This window comes from Micropterus dolomieu, linkage group LG20 (genome assembly GCF_021292245.1).
Source record: "Micropterus dolomieu isolate WLL.071019.BEF.003 ecotype Adirondacks linkage group LG20, ASM2129224v1, whole genome shotgun sequence".
Lineage (NCBI taxonomy): Eukaryota > Metazoa > Chordata > Actinopteri > Centrarchiformes > Centrarchidae > Micropterus > Micropterus dolomieu.
Window position 1 is genome coordinate 34,926,258 of NC_060169.1, and position 13,252 is coordinate 34,939,509.

The following is a 13,252-nucleotide window of genomic DNA, read 5'->3' on the forward strand; positions in this document are numbered from 1 at the left end:
GGGGGGGGGGGGGGGGGGGGGGGGATTTCCAAACTGGAAACCACATATTAACTACTCCTGAAAAAATGAGGGGCAAAAGTTAAAAAGTAAAACTTAAAACTTCACCTAGATGACGTGTATTGGTTGTGTGTTTGGTATAAAGGAGAAGGTGAGCTCAAATGTCTGAAAGGTGATAATGGTGGAACTGATGCTTAAAGGAACCAGTTGAGGTGGTTTGGACATCTAAACAGAAGCCCCTCTGGATGCCTTCCTGTGGAGGTAATACAGACATGTCCAACTGGTAGGAGGCTTAGGCAGGCCCAGAAAACACATGGTGGGAATAAATATCTAATCTGGCCTATAATTGTACCCAGACGTTGCTTGATCAAGTAGCTGGGGAGAGAAGTGTCTGGGCTTTTTTGTTTTGTGCTACCACAGAAATCTGGTTTTTCACAACCGCCGCTACTAAAATTTCCCACGATCATTAAACTATGTGCTACAAATGTTTTCTCTCGCACACTGTGCGAGCACGGCAGCACTCAATGCTCGGCTTGCTTCCTCTCCTCATTCTATGCAGAACATACAGATGGTGTTATAAGAGCAGCGTAACTCTGAATCAGGAGGTGCGTAGCGAGTGTTTTTATTTATGGGAGCGGCAGAAAGTGACGGTGAATGCAAGAGGAGGAAAATATTTTGGCAGTAAATGTACGGTGTCTGTTACAGTGTGTTAGCTTCTCAAGACCATGAAAAGTCTGTTGTTTCCCACCGGCTGGAAAAGTGAAGCCAGTTAGCGCTAACTTAGCTACCATCTCCCCTCCCCTTCAGACTGCGCAGCTGGGCAGCTTCTACTGCAGCTACACAGATGCTATGTAAGTTAACATTAGCTCAATTTATAGAAAGTAACTGGAAGCTGGTGACTGGAGGAGCTGAGGTTAGTAAAGCTAATTAGTGATGCAAACTAGTCCTTTTAAGCTAATGAGGAGACGTTTCTTTTTGGATTTTAATGTGCAATTACTTTCTCCAGATCTAAAGGTTGTAGTTCCTCCAGTAGACTGATCTTTGGGTGTTGTTTATTTATCTGCTCTGGCTTTTCCAACTATTTGTTCAGAGATATGGTGAAAATAATGGCCCAAGATGATGTGAAATTACATATTTTACATTGGGAAACATAAAATTTTCTTGGGGGAGCACCCCCAAATCCCCCGACTAACACCAAAACATTAATCTAAAGCTCATATTAAACTGGGAAAACACTGCAGTTTTAAGCTATTCTAAGGTGCATCGCATGCTCATGGACACAAGAGCAATGTCCTAGAGGAAACACTGTTGATGTTTCTTAGGGAACCTTGACTGGAGCTCTTCTTTTTTGCAATCTCTTAGTATTGTTGTGATGATGAAAAAAGTATTGTTTATTGATGTTAATGTAAAATAAATCGCGTTACATTAAATTAATGCATTTTCTGCATTGACCATTTTTTTCAACAGTCATAAAAAAATGCTTCTGGGACTATTTCATTTTTAGCTAATACTGAAGCAGTATCCAGCTATGGATGACAAAATAAGTTACATTTTGGCACTTAAACAATGCGTCACGTTGGGAACTTTTTGACATCTTCATGCTTTTAGATATTAACTCTTAACACATAAACAAAAATACCTCAAAACTTATCCTACCCGTTTTTATTTACAGCCACTTTATAAGAACACATCTCGTGTTCGTCACGATTGGCTGAAGCCAGGAGAATGAAGGTTAAGGGTACTCCCTATTCCGTTTGCCTGATATCCCAGAGATCACACCCCTCTCACTACTCCCCTTCCAGCTCATTATCACAGTTAAATTATTTCCTCCCACAAGAACGTTAATTAACACACGTCCCGACCACGTCTGGCACAAATTGATTACAACATCAGAGCCAGTGAGTGCGTGTGGCTGGCCTCTGCAGGAACAAAAGGCGAATGGCCCACAGCGGGGCCTGCAGGTCTCTAATGGCAGCAGAAACATATTACATATGCCACAAAATGTATAGCATACCACCCGAAGTGTGTTTGCATGCGCATTTAAGAAAGAGTGCATGTCTTCTATGCACATGCTAATGAGAGAAGGGAGGTAACACGTGTGTAGCTTTAACAAAGGGACAGTGGTAATCAAGAGGTATCTGACACAAACACAGAAAGACAAGTGCCTGTGTGGCGGCACAAACACACAGGCACACACTTCAAACTGAGGCAGTGAATTTTGTCATTACGACAGAGCAGGATGGGTAATTTCAGGCTTGGCCTCAATCACCAGTATTAAGCATAATTTCAGTCCTGAAGGGGTTAATTAAGGGCTGTGAGGAGAGGCCTGAATTAATTGGCTTGTGCCTGAAAAGACAGAGAAAATAATAGAGGGGGAGGGAGAGTTACGTTTTTGTACGCCAGAATCACCTGACAGTGTTGACTTGCCATGGCTGTAACTATGTATAATAATTATCAGAAGTGTTTGATTGAAAGCAAATTACAAACCTTAAAGGATGAAGTTGGTAATATTCTACATTATTGATTATTGTCAACAAATCCCATGGAAAGATGAAAACAACTTTAAATTTAACCAGCTAACATGTATTGTCTGTGTATGCAAGCCTGACATATTTTATTCCCAAAGGGCAGAATTAGGTAGGGACGGTAGAGGAAATATCCCTGCCAATATACAGTGACTACTGATTGTCAGTAGCAATCATATTGATAAAGAAATTTAAATGTAACCACTGCCCTTCCCTGTCTAGTCAATGTATTTGTTGCACAAACGGTTAAAAGTCAGCTGCAAATCCAAATTAGCTAGAGATTAATAACTAGAAGGTGGAATTTTAGGGCCACTGTTTGAAAAATGATTGTAATCTGAGATTTTGAGAATTATGAAATACAAGTTGTAATATTTGAGAATAATGTCATAATAGTGTAGGTTGCTTTGAGTCATATATGCAGGTGTTAGTATTTCCTGGCAGTCTACAGTTATTTAGACTTGCAGTGTCTTTCCTCTGACCAGCACCTCAGTGTCGCCAGGTAGGTAGGCTTTGTAGTTTTCTAGGTTTCTTTTTGTGTCTGTTTTCATTGTGTTTATTGCTGATAAATTGATTGGGAGTCTGTACAGGGTGTTCTATTGTGAAAATTGACCCGATTCTGTTTGCCGTTTCTGTGTCTGACTTCCTACCCCGTTCGATCTGCTCTGTACACCTTGATGTGGCTTCTGTCAATAATAGACCAGCTGCATATTCTTTGCAAACTTTATTCTTTTTCACTTTATTTTCATTAAATTATGACTTCATTCTCAAAATATTACTTAATATTATTTCTCAACAGATCACGACTTGGAAATGTCAGAGCACCTACAGTGGGATAGACAGATAAAATGTGATAGAATGCAAACTGGTGTGTGCCTGCTGGAAACTCATGTAAACTTCCACGGCAACGTTAAATATTTTTATCAGCTTGAGGCTGAACTAATTCACGATAACGATACACTGTGTAACCCTTATTACGAGGTAGTAGTAGTAGTCTAAAGTAGTCTTAGAGTTTATCATTAATGTGGACCAGAATCAGAAGACGCTAAATTGTTCAGAGCCTGAGAATTGAATTTCAATAAAAAGAATACCACACCAGAATGACAGTTTGCATTAAGTGTATTAAATACACGGGGCTGGTACATACATAAAAAATAGTTATGAAAAATAACAAACTAAAATAATAAAGTGCGCACGTAAATAAAACCCTTTTTTCAGTTTCTTTGAGCTCAGTTTGTCCTCGGTTCCACTTGTCTTTATTGACAAGAGTTCAGTTTTCACCGTTGGGACCCTTTTTAGTTTGTGTTAGTGTTTGTCATATCACCATGAAGATGAAAGAAATGATCCTGCCAATCCGTCTAAAGTCAGAGTCACAAACACGGTTGGCTCGCCACCCAGCCTGGGAATCTATGAGTCTCTTGGAGAATGTCTGGAACGTGGGGATCTGTATCACTCCATGGAAAGGATCTCTAAATTCTCTAAATTAAATACAAATGGGCACCAAAAGCCCGAGGCCTGTTAGTATGGATGCTAGCGAACTCAGAGGCCTAGCGCCAGGTAAACAACTCACCATTTTAGCGGAATTCACTGCCTTTAACTCCGTGACAACAGTGGATTGAGGCACAGCTCTTTTTTACTCACTATACCTTGTTGTAATATAGAAAGTATACGCAATAATGAGTACAGAATTTGTTTAATTCACTTCATGTCATTTCTCGTCTTACCAAGTGAATAATGCAGCCTCCTACGCTCAGGTGCAGGCGTCAAAAGAACGTGCAGAGACGCGAAACTAGAGGCGTAACTGTAATGGAGCCTAGCTGGCAGCTGATTGGTCAGCTCACTGCATCATAGAGTTCACCCATTTGCTCACTTACAAGTCCATCAAACATGACGAGACAAATGACAAAAAAGTTAACCCTTAGTGACTTGGTCAGACAGCTAAATAGTGTTTCTCATTATTAAGCCTGGGCTACAACTGACTGCATTTAGCTGGAGCAATATATTGGCATTAGCTCCCCTGCCCCTTTTCAATAACTGTTGGTGTGTCTTTCACCAGAGACTTAGCAATGTGAGCACAGCTAAATTTACTGGATGATAATGAACGGTTAGTTAGCTAAACTTATTACTGTTGCAACACTTTATAGCAGTTTGACTGCAACAGCGGTGGGTACATGCTAACAACAGCTGGTTGCCCTTCCTTGCATCACTATAGGCTAGTATTTACAAATCGCATTTTGCTTTGTACCGTTACATAATTTATTGCTGGCTAAAAAACATTTTGACATAATACCGGTGGTACACAGGATAGTAATTTTTAATTTGTTGTTGGTTTTTATCCTTACATGGAGTTTGTGTTGGAGTCTGTGTTGACTCATGAATTGGTATGAACTGGCCACCACTTCTACATTTTCTTGTCTTGTACTGTGCTCACTGACAGCTGTTTCCGTAGCTGAAAAAACATCCTAGCCAATCGAACATCTTGTTATAAAGAGCATAATTATACACACGTAGGTGCATGAGTATTGGAAAGCAACATACAGTCCCCTCCAAAAGTATTGGAACAGTATGGCAAATTCCTTTGCTTTTGTTGTTCACTGAAGACGTGATGAGTATGATACAAGAGTTCAGAATTTCAGCTCTCACTTTGTGGAATTTACATCTAGATGTGTTAAACAACTCAGGACATACCACCCTTTGTTTGAACCCACCCATTTTTCCAGTGAGCAAAACTATTGTTGTCATGTGACTGACAGATGTTTCTTGTTGCCCAGGTGTTGCCTTTTAGGTTGATTGTCCAAACATTAAGTAGCTCTGCATGACTAGTCTAAGTTTTCATCCTTGGTTCAAACCTATAAAGAGTGCATTTCCTGTTAAAGAGGATAAACCAACATGAAGACCAGAGAGCTGTCTATGGGAGAAAAGCAAGCCACTGTCAAGCTGAGAAAAGAAGGAAAATCGACCAGAGCCATTGGACAAACATTGGGCATAGCAAGCAAAACAAAGAAAGAAACTACTGGTGTACTGAGCAACAGACGTCCAACAGGTCAGCCAAGTAAAACAAGAGTAGTTGATGACAGAAATATCGTGAGAGCTGTGAAGAAAACCCCCAAAACATCAGTAAGTGACATCACCGACGACCTCCACAGTGCAGGGTGAAGGTATCACAATCCACTGTTGGAAGAAGACTCAGAGAGCAGAAATATAGAGGCCACACCACAAGATGCAAACCACTCATCAGCAGGAATCAGAAGGCCAGAATGAAATTTGCAAAGAAGTACAGAGATGAGCCGCAAAAGTTCTGGAACACAATCTGATGGACTGAGACCAAGATTAATCTCTAGCAAAGTGATGGAAATGCCAAAGTGTGGAGAAAGAAAGGAACTGCTTATGATCCGAAGCATACAAGCTCATCTGTGAAGCCTGGTGGAGGTAATGTCATGGCTTGGGCGTGCATGGCTGCTTCTGGAACAGGCTCATTAATATTTATTGATGATGTAACTGATGATGGTAGCAGCAGAATGAATTCAGAAGTGGACAGAAACATTTTGTCTGCCAATTTACGGAGAAATACATTAAAACTAATGGGGAGGAAGTTTATCATGCAGCAGGACAATGAGCAAAAGCACACTGCCAACAAAGGACTTCATCAGGGGGAAAAAGTGGAAGGTTTTAGACTGGTAAAGTCAATCACCTGACCTTAACCCAATAGAGCTGCATTTCACCTCCTTAAGAAGAGACTGAAGGGAGAAACACCCCGAAACAAACAAGAACTGGAAGAAGATGCGGTACAAACCTGGAATAGCGTCACAAACGAAGAATGTAACAGTTTGGTGATGTCGATGGGTCGCAGGCTTGAGGCAGTTATTGCAAGAAAGGATTATGCCACCAAATGTTAAATGTTATTTATTTTAAGATTATTTGTTCCTTTACTTTTGCTCACCTAAAAATGCTGTGGTTTAATACAAACAGTGATATGTCCTGAGTTGTTTAACACATCTAGATGTGAATACCAGGAAATAAAAGCTGAAATTCTGAACTCTTGTCTCATACTCCTCTTTTGATCTTAAACTCAAATGTCTTCAGTGAACAAAAACAAATGAATTTGCCTTAACGTTCCAATACTTTTGGAGGGGACTGTATATGATACAGCATCCCCTGGTCTGAGAGGCTGCAGTGTTTTCAGTTTGTCTGGTTGTTGACTCCTCAGGTTACTTATTGTTCCAGTAAAGTGCATTAGTAATTAATACTTTTTAAATGAGTAATAAGTAAAAAGTAAGTCATTACAATTTCAGAGTAATTTACCCAACACTGCAGCTAGATATGCTGTATAAACTGATGTGCCACGAAGTGCTGCTTTCTGCCCCCTGGTTGTGCGCCCATCTCGGTGATGACGTTGCACAGAAATCCATCTATTATGTGGGTCATGTTAGTTAGAGCGAATGAGAGGTGGCAAGCTGGATACGTGAGTATGAGAAAAACAACAATGAATTGAGCGTTACGAAGCAAACAGCGGTAGGTCTGACCTAATGTAACATTAGCTGACTGCCATGCGGTGGTTTAGCAATTGTGGCTAAGTTGATCCGTCGAGGCGAAGCTAACGTTTAGCTAACAGGAGCCCAACATGAAGCCAACATGCGGTCTGCCCGTGGATCAGCCGACCCATTAGCTGAGCCTAACAACATCTAGCAACTGGACTGCTTGCCTGACCTTTGTTGCCCAGAGCAAACGACTGCTATGTTATGGGTCAGGATTGTGTTTGATGACCTTGTTGCTCTTTGTTTGCAAGCTGTTTTCTAAAAATAAACGCTGTCTGTGCCTGTCTCAGTGGACTGCCATTAGCCACACTGTGTGTGCCACTGCAATTAGCCTGTTGGCTAACCTACAGCAACAAGCAGTACGTTCCCTCTGTTCACGGTACAATACAGAGACCGCCTTTCAAACACCCCCTTCTCACAGTAAACTGTCATAATGAGCCCACGAGAGCGGACATTGTGCTTTGTGTGGACAGACCACATACACAAACAACCTTTTTGTAGTGTTATGCCGCTCCACACATTACGTACGTTCCCCCTGGCAGTGACCGGCCGCGGGTTGTGCGCAATCACGGTGTCGCTGCCACAGTGCCTCTGTCTGAATGAGCCCATGGAAGTGATAATTGCGCTTCATGTGGACATAGCACTACATACAAATTCACCGTGCCAGATGTTTCTTCCCTACAAAACTCTGCAGGGCAATGTGCTGTCATTATGCCGCTCCACACATTACGCACGCTCTCCCCGGCAGTGCCCAGCTATGGTCTCGCGCATAATCACGGCATGAGACACATATTGCTCTGTCTGCATCCAGAGGTTTGTGACAGTGCTACCATGTGTGTGCTGCACACATTACACGCAGCAGGGAACAGAAACCCTTAGGGGGACAAGTGTTTTTTTTAAACTGCATGTTCTTGTTGCTTCACTTTACAAAATGGCCGTTTTGAAATAAAATCCACATCGTGAGCCTGCAGCCTAGACTCAAAGCAAGCAGCACACTCTCTTTGCCCCAAGCAGAGCTCTCCCCTTGCCCTCCTCCCTGGAACGGTTGGGCAACGTGGCAATGAGCCCACGAGCACTGCAACACCGTCTCGTGCTGACACCTCATACACGCCATGCTGAAAGCCCTATCCTTCTGTCTGGTAGTGTCCTTTAACAGTGCAGCAGGCGCCAGTGACCTCTTGTAGGGGAGGTGTCTGCCTTTGTTGCATGTTTTGAAATAAAATAAGAGCATATTCCTCAGCCCATGACTTTCTCTGCAGAGTTAGTCGCCGCTGGTTCATACATTTCTCCCACACAGTATGGGCCAGCTGCGGCTAGCTGGGTGGCTATCACGCAGCCTGGACTCACTGCTGAAAGCAGCACATACTCTCTGCTTCCCAGACAGAGACCTCCCTCCCACACCCCCTTTCCTGATGCAGTCGGGCAGCGTGGTGATGAGTCTAGGTGGCTTACAGGGCTTAGGCTTTAAGCAGGAGGGTCTCCCCGACTAAGTTGAGCCGATACATTACATGGACTCTCCTAACAGCGGTCCGCCACCTGCTATGCTGCCAGACGGCATTCTGACCAGGGCTCAGATACAGCAGGGTCCCTGGCAGGGACCAGATAAAGCAAGACACCAGTTCTGATTCAAATCTGACTCATTAACATTGTGGCAGAACAGCCACTCTACACGCAGCGTGCCAGCTCTTCATGCGGAGGACAAAAGCATAACACACTCGCGACTAACCAACAGGTACCTATCGGCTAATCAGCTGCCAGTCTGGCCAGACCAACTGCCCCGCAATGTCAGTTTCACCCGGCTTCATATCCACCCAATGGTCCTATAATATAAATTGACAAAGAAGAAAACTAAAGACATTTACTCTTATCATTTTTTATTGTAGTATTGTATTTATTTCAGTTTTAGTTACTTAGCGTTTTTTTGTAAATCATCATTTTTATTTTTATTTCCGATAACTACAGTGTTTTTTTACATCTAGTTTTTGTTATTATGTTTGCCTTCATTAACATAACCTTGGTGTGTACTGAACCAGACCGAGAGATTAAATGCTCTTCTCAGGTCGACATTACTGGATTGTACATTCTTTATTCTAACACTCTACTCTTAGATCTGTAAGCCATAATCATCAACATTAAAAGCAAAAAAGGTCTGAAATATTTTACTTTATTTGTAATGAATCTAGAATATATTAAAGTTAAATTGTTCTTTACTTAAATAACGGGAAAAAATAACTTTCACCATATTTAATTAAATTTTTTGAGATGCACCTGGACGCTTCCCTAGGGACACGTCCAGCTGGGAGGAGGCCTCGGGGAAGACCCAGGACTAGGTGGAGAGATTATATCTCCACACTGGCCTGGGAACGCCTCGGGATCCCCCAGTCAGAGCTGGTAAATGTGGCTCGGGAAAGACAAGTTTGGGGTCCCCTTCTGGAGCTGCTGCCCCCACGACCCGACCCCTGATAAGCGGATGAAGATGGATGGATGGCACCTGTATATTTGTGTAGGGATAGGGAGGTCGGCAAGTATACCAGATGTATACTTTTTTAGGAAACATAGGTCAATGCAAAGACAGAAATGCAATGCAGAATAAACTGAAAGGTTTAGAAGCAGTAAGGTGAACTGGACAGGTGAACGTATTTGAGACGAACAGCTCTTTACATCATGGGTATTTTTTAATCTCTTCTTTTATTTAAGCAGAGGTGTGTTGATGGGTCTCGCCTGAGTGCCCATGAAACAGAGCTGGCAAAAAGCTGATAAAAAAACCCCAAAGAGTCCTCCATCCTCTCACTGTCTCTCAGTCTCTCTCTCCCTTCCTCTCTGCAGTACTGAAAGGCTCATCAGGACTTGTCATCGCTCTAATGAATATCATTTAAATTGCTTTGTGTATGGGAGTGAGTTTGGATGTCGATTTAATTTGGGCATGTGTTTGAGCTCTTGTGCTCGGCGGGGCGGACGGACGGAGAGCGGCAGGCCTAATGAAACGCCGGCCTCGGTGACAGGCTGACGAGGCCCGACCCGATCAGGCAGCTTTGAAAGGAAATTCTGACAGGGCGGCGGAGGTAGGGAATGCAACACACACACACACACACACACACACACACACACAAGCAGACAGAATGGAAGATACAAAGATGCAGAAACGCACAGACACCACATCACACACACACACATTTGCACACACTCAAAGATTAAGACGCAAGATACACACATTGCAGGAATATTAATGTGTACCTATTTGCATACAAACTCAACTGTACACATGTACAGAGACAAATATCAGCACACATCAAATCTGCATTTCAGGAAATAAACTGACTTCAAGCCAAGCTTGTGTTATCACAGCATCCCAGTGTGTTGTGCGAGCGACACTAGCTGAGCAACTGTCCTAATTTGCAGATCCTATCCCCTTTTAGTGGAGCCTTGCTAATGATGGCACCTCAGTGTCCCTGAGCTAGGGGAATATGTAAAATAACACCCGCTTCACTCTACTCAAGATGAGCCATACCAGGCTATAAGCATGGCCTTATCAAAATGAAATTACAATATATGCTGATACCGTATTTCAGCAACCCCAACCCTCCCACACCCCCCTCTTCAAATCCTCGCATGTGCACTCCCATCGCTGCACACCCGGTGAAATATTACAACCTTTCCCAAAGCAAAAGATATAAATCCGCATTGAGGAATTGCAAAAACAGCACAAAGCATTCCCAGGCCAGCCTCTATCTAGTGAGGCGCTTATGATTTAGCATTGCAGGTGTATTAAGAGCTCACTCTCCACCTCTCTCTCTCCCTCTCTGCCTGTGGCACAACGTTGAGCGTGGTCGTACCACCGCCCGCTCAGCCGCAGCGCCCTGTTCCATTAGTATCACCCAGAGGTTTTTTAATTGAGTCAGATCTAATTATGAGCTAGCAATTAGCTATTAATGTAATCAATTACTCCTCCACGCTTGTCACATCAGAATGTGATGCAGATGTGGAATATGTGTATGGTGTGTGTACTAGGGTTATTACAGTCAGGGTGGGGAAAGGGAAAAAGGCCCAGATTAAAAAAACAATAACAAAAAAAACCAGGATAAATTAATTAGACAAAATGAGAAGACACCACTACTATTTGGCTGGTGATAGGAGTATAACCTGTCTTAAGAAGAAAGCTGCATACAATCACACCCCCATTGTTTGTCTCGTTACGTTAGGCTGCTTTTACTTTGATACAAAAAGTAGAGCTAGAGCAGTACATATTGGCAACGGCATATGACTACATTTAGATGCACATAGGAAACCAGGTTACTGGAGGAAATCAGACTTGTTACTGTGAAATCAACATATCCACATACATGCATTAGGTCAGAAATCAGATTTCTCCTATAATGCATTCTCTCCATAATCTGGAACCATGTCTTAGTTATTTTAAGGTTTCCCTTATAACACTATTGTAGCCGTTGTGGTAAAAGTAAAATTCTCAATTAAAAGATTTTGATAAAATATATTTAAAAAGAAATGCCACCTAGGGAATACTTCCAGCCCTTTCACTGAAACACACAAATTCTTTTAAAATCAGAGTTGGAGCAGATTAGAAACCACACCGAACTAAAGTAAATTTAACAATTTTAATAAAATTTAATATATAACATAATTTAAAAAGGCCCATCTAAAATCTAAAAATTATACCACAAAGTTAAAAAGGGGACTATACTAAAAGGGGATTAAGAGTAATGCGCCAGCTCTCAACGGCGGGGCAACAGTCACACACTCCTTCCCTACAACCCGTTCCGTCGGTCCCCCGGTCACCACAGCCAACCCTGCAACAAGATAAGCACCGGCGAGTAGTGTGTTCTTGTTCAAATTACGTCCTGCACTCCACAATCCTGCCTCCACAGCCACCCCTGCCCGGGTCCTATCTGTGCCCACCAGTTGAAATACAAAAATCATAGTCACGAATCTCTGGGGCGACAGTTAAACTGTCCGCCCAGGCCCAAGTGATGTCGCGTTGGCGGGCACTGGCTGCTACAGCTGGCTGGACTCTCGTCTCGGCCGCCGCTGGCTCCGTCTGAATCAGCCCGGCTACTTCCTTTTAGCTCTCTGGTAACTCCCACTCCCGCTGCTTCGTTTCAGTCGCCACTAGCTCTGTCCGAACCGGCTCGGCTACTTCCTCGTAGCTCTCTGGTAACTGTCGCTCCCACTGTTACTCTCCCGCTGAATGCTCTCACAGCTGTCTCCCTGGGACCCCCATCCTCTCTGCTAACCTCAAGGCAGTCACTCTCCATGCTGCGCCTCTTGTCCTCTCTTCCCCGTTTTTTTCTCTTTTGTCCTCTGTGTGCTCTGCTTAAAAAGAGTCCTGTCCAATCTATCACTTGGTGTCCACACCTGTTGTTCATCATTGTCAGTATTGCAAGTCCATAAAATAAACTTTAAAAAACACGGCATGCCATACCATACCACTCAACTAGGGCTGTCCCCGACTAAGGATTTACAAAGTCAAATCAGAATTGTGAAGTCCTGCCTATACTCGACTAATCATGTGTGTTTTGTGCATGGCGATTGTGAGCCAAAGCTAAACTGAGCCTTATTGTGGTTCATCAACGGTGATAAATTATCCGAAAGTCCCGCGAGTCTGTCAGATTGACAGTTGAATCAGGCTCCGCCCATCGAAGCATCGAATCTTCGACTATAGGGGGTCAGCACACCAGATGCACAAAAACTGCAGCCATTTTCTGGCCCTGTCACACTATTGTATCTGAATTTTCAAGGTCAAGAGTTAAAACAGATTTTGACATCTTGAGCCTACTTGTCAGTTTAAGTATAAATTTGTTTTTATGTTTTAAAGCATCTGATATACTGAAATTAAAACAACATTATGTTGTAAATTTATCTTAAAATAACAGCTTCAAAAGCATTTCTATATTACACTAACTTGTAATAGGTTAGGGTTAGGCTACTGCACTATATTGGAATCCTGAGCAGGAAATTTTCACGACAACAGCATAATGCTTTCCGGCACCAATACGACTCTTCAGGAAGCAAACTTGTTGGCGTGAGCTAAAAGAGCTGAAAGGATGACACAGCAAGAACAAATCAGCAAGAGGTTTCAAAGACAGAGCTTTAGCCACTAGCTATAAATTTCAAGTTGATGTTAGCAAACAAACTAGATAACTCACTTCATCGGTAACATTCCTGATAGTGCTCTTGTGTTAA